Genomic DNA, 4,434 nt, shown 5'->3' on the forward strand with positions numbered 1-4,434 from the left:
AACAATTAAAAGAGGCTTTTATAAAATAAAAGGGAAAGACATACCTTACACCACACAACGAGCATAAAATTGATTGGGTTGTTGAACTAAGTTATACCGTCATTTCGAGTGCGTGAGTGTTAAACAAATGTTGCGGGATCATCACCATAATGTTGGCGGATGTCATCCTCACTCAAGTCTGCCAAAAATCCAAGTTGCTCGATGTCATGGACAAGGTTTTGTTTTTGAACAGTGAATTGCCCAAGCCTACATTTAAACACAACAAAACAAGTTAAAGTGGAGTTAGAGGTAAACTATAAAACTTACGCATTGATCTTTTGGCAGGCCAAGATAAGTCTGTTGACATCCAAAGGTCCCCTCGCGTAGACATGGCCGACTGGAATGTTGATATGGTAGACGGGATCATCACGAAAATGATTGTCGATACACTTCATCCAAGCTCCATATCGGTGGTTACCGTCAATAATTTAGAACATTGTCCCCGCAAAGCTGTCGAGTCTCAGGATGTCTGATAAGCATGTCATCAAATTTTAAGGACTTGCTCCTCCAAATAGGATCCCAGCTATTCACAATCTCGGGTGTGACAGTAATGATCTCTGTTGTTCCTGGCTTGCAAAAAGAGACTAGAAACATACCGATGTTTGTTGCAAGGCCATTTTGTTTGAACAAGCTGTATATATTCGAGTTGACATACTTGGATGCTGTGCGGACAAGGTTCGTCTATTGCAAATGGCAAAGTGGGATTTCTCTGATCAAGTCACAAGGGCCTAGCCACTTGAGTGCCTCAAGTGTTTGGTGAACTACTTTTTCCCTTGTCCGTATAACAGTCTCTTGGAAGCGCTTGTCCACCACGTTGTCAGGAAGGTCTGCAACTCTTTCAGCTCCAAGCTGTTCCTCAGGTTCCCTATCTTGAACACCACTAAATTGCCCAACTTCAGGGATTTGCGTTGGTGGTGGGCCAGTGAGGAGTAAAGTTGGAGGTGCCAGTGGTGATGGTGGGGGTGGTGGTGGTGGCGGTGGCAGCGGCAGCGGAGGCAATAGTGGCAGTGGTGGTGGCAATGGTGGTGGTGGCGGTGGTGATGGTGGGGGTGGTGGTGGTAGCGGTGGCGGCGGCTGCGGAGGCAATAGTGGTAGTGGTGGTGGCAATGGTGGTGGTGGTGGTGGTGATGGCGGTGGTGGAGGTGGTGATGGAGGTGGTGGAGGTGGCGATGGCAGTGGTGGAGGAGGTGATGGTGGAGGTGATGGTGGTGGAGGTGGTGAATCTTTAAGTAAATATGTCTCTGTTGTACCAATGGACATGTCGATCGTGATGTCGTCATCAGTGCCGAATTGAACTTCTCGTGTCTTCTTGGCTCCAACAACCTTTTTCTGTGTTACAATTTTCCTTTTCTGCAAGAGAAAAATTTTTTTTAGTCAAACTAAATAAAGATAATAAGAAATTCAAACAGTTAAAGAGAAAAAAAATCAAGTGGGCCTAGACTTCACCTCGGGCACTTTGGTTGCCCAGGGGATCGAGGTTATTTGAATAACCTTGGCCCCCTAGGCAGCCAAAGTGCCCGAGGTGGCCGGCCTGAGCTCGACCTTGGGCAGTTTGGCCACCCGAGGGGCCGAGGTTATTCAAATAACCTTGGCCCCTCGGCAAGCAAAACTGCTTGAGGTCTAGCATGGGCTAGCCACCTCGGGCAGTTTTGAGGGCCGAGGGGCCGAGGTTATTCAAATAACCTCGGCCCCTCGGCCCGTAAAACTGCCCGAGGTCGGCCCTAAAGAAGCAATCAAGAAAGAAGCAAGAGGAAAAAAATGGAAGTGGAAGCAATCAAATTGAAACTCACCCTTGGTGGCATCTTTCCTTCCCGATTTCTTGATTGTGTTGGATTTCTTGTGCGCTCAATCTCTCCCGCTTGCACACTGAATCTCTCCCGCTCGGGTGCTCAATCTCTCCTGCTCGGGCGCTCAATCTCTCCTACTCGCGTGCTCAATCTCTCCCGCTCGCGCGCTCAATCTCTCAGCTCGCGCGCTCAATCTCTCCATCTCTTGCGTGCTCAATCGCTCGATCTCCTTTGCGCTCAATCCCTCGATCTCCTTCGTGCTCAATCCCTCGATCTCCTTTGTGCTCAATCTCTCGATCACTTGCGCGCTCCACTCACAGTGCGAATAGTAACCTAATCTTGGTGGCTACCCTAACCCTAATCCTGATGGCTGCCCTAACCCTAACCAACTCCATTCATTCCAAATAACCTAAATCTCAACCATCACAATATCTTTGATCTTATTTTATCTTATCATTATTATTATATGTAAATTATGCTTCTTTATTTTGTATATTTTAATGATGATATAACTAGCACCTATCAACATTTTTGTTATTAGAGATATGATATTATATTTTACAAATTATCTAGAAAGGATGCATTCTCATCAATATTTTGTACATATTTTGGAATTGTTACAAGAACTTTAAAGAGTATAAATAAGGCACGTTAAAATATGTTGTACTATATCCATCTATGAATGGATGAATCCTCATCCAGAAATTTATTTTGTGTTGTATTAGTTCCTAAACAATAGGCACATGCTTTAAATGTCATTGAGCAGTGTTCATAATTATGGATAAAACTTGAGGTGTACTACAAATCAAATCTGTCAGTGAAGAATAAGATTTGACAAGATTTATTATCATCTACCATTTAAAATTTGACAACTTGACATATCACACATATTGACAGTCAAATTGGATCTCTTTTCTTGACACGCTATAGCAGAATGTCATTATTGATATCATTATTAACTATCAAACTTCACGTGCTGAAAATCCTTCCTTGGATCTATGTGTATACATGCATCAAACATCATAATAGATGACAGTAATATTAATACTGTCACACTTGAACATGTTAAATTTGCTATAGAATTTAAATTCATTTTGTACGTTGTCTTCTTATTACTCTATTTAAATTTCAATTATGTTTCACTATGGATTTTTACAAGTAGCATAAAGAGAGAGAACTCCAAAACCTATTGAGAAGGATGGAAAGGTTTCTTCTTCATTTTCAAGATCACCCACCTCTTTCATTCTCTCAGAGTATTGTTTTTGAAAGTTTTTTATGTCGGCGTTTTGATCTTCGTCTTGGCTCTATTTCTTTAGAGGCTGTGATTCGCAATGACACTGGTTTAGTTGCATACTCGGAGTTTCTTCTTTCTGGTGTGGGCAAGGGTGGACAACAATGGGATTTACAGAATTCCAAGTTGAAGGAGATTCGAGTGTTTGGATCTCTAGTCAAAATGCCAAAATGCGCTCCAGCCAAAGTGAATGTGAAGCAAGAGTCAGTAGTTATCCTCTCGTCCTCTTCTAGTTCAAGTGGAAAAGTCATGCTAGTGTCGGCGCCGAATTCACCAGCTCCAGCTCCAGCTCTAGCTCTAGCTCCAACTTCAGCAATATTCAAAGCCATTAGCAATGCTTTCTAGTTTTCACACCTCTCAATCAATGTGCACTTGTTTTTGTATAGGCTTGTTAGTGAGCTTCCATCCTCCTACAATGGCAACATTTTCTTTGAGCTACCACCTCTTGTCAGCAGCACAGGTTCCAAACAGAAGGGGATGGAAACCAAGTAGGATGTCCACAATTGGTGCAAGATCAAGACCACACACTTCCAACATTTTGAAGGCACAATGTCTATAGTTCATTATGGCGGGCATTTAGATTGTGTGGATGAAGCATGCAATCGAGACTGCTGTAGAAACTCTATATTTTTCGAAGGGTCTGCAGTCAATCCTCTAGCCTGTGACACCATTGCTGTTGGATTCAAGTGTCGATTCTGCAAAAATGCTCCTCTATGTCATGCTATCTGCGAGGCCAAGATGTACTACTTTCTTCCACGGGATGGAATGGCTGAAAGAGCTACAGTACATGTTGGCACACACATGCATCCAATGCAGGAAGGGATACAAAGGAGTTCTCTCAACTGTTTCAAAGATGTTGTGCAACAAGAGACTATGAGAAATTCATCTGCAACTCCGAAGCATATTCAGAAGACTGTCCTCAAGGATTTTATCACAAACACCTTACTCAATCCAGGTTGCTAATAATTTTTTAAGTTTGACAAACCTGACATTTACTAGCCAGAAAGCACAGAGTACAAATTTAAAGAAGTGACAAGAATACTCTTTTTGAAAACATTTTATTTTATGTTCTAACAAACGTCCCTATCATTGCATGTAGTAAATATTTAAAATATTTGAACAAGAAGTGTCCTTTAGAACATTTTTATCTATATAATATATAGAGAATTATGAAATTATTAAGTTCACCATAACCTTAAAATTTTAAAGTTTATAATGTTTATACTAAATTACAATTGAAAATTGAGCTCAACTCGTGAGCTCAACTCTTCAACTTGTGAGCTCAAGTATGGTCCGCGCCCCCTTGAAGCATCTACT

The 4,434-nt window shown here is 41.9% G+C and overlaps 1 pseudogene; it reads left to right on the top strand.

Annotated features, from left to right (window-relative positions):
• Positions 1–368: 368 nt before the first annotated feature.
• Positions 369–4,434, top strand: part of LOC9649782 — a 5,762-nt pseudogene continuing 1,696 nt past the window's right edge.

This window comes from Selaginella moellendorffii, unplaced genomic scaffold (assembly GCF_000143415.4).
Source record: "Selaginella moellendorffii unplaced genomic scaffold, v1.0 SELMOscaffold_31, whole genome shotgun sequence".
Taxonomy (NCBI): Eukaryota; Viridiplantae; Streptophyta; class Lycopodiopsida; order Selaginellales; family Selaginellaceae; genus Selaginella; species Selaginella moellendorffii.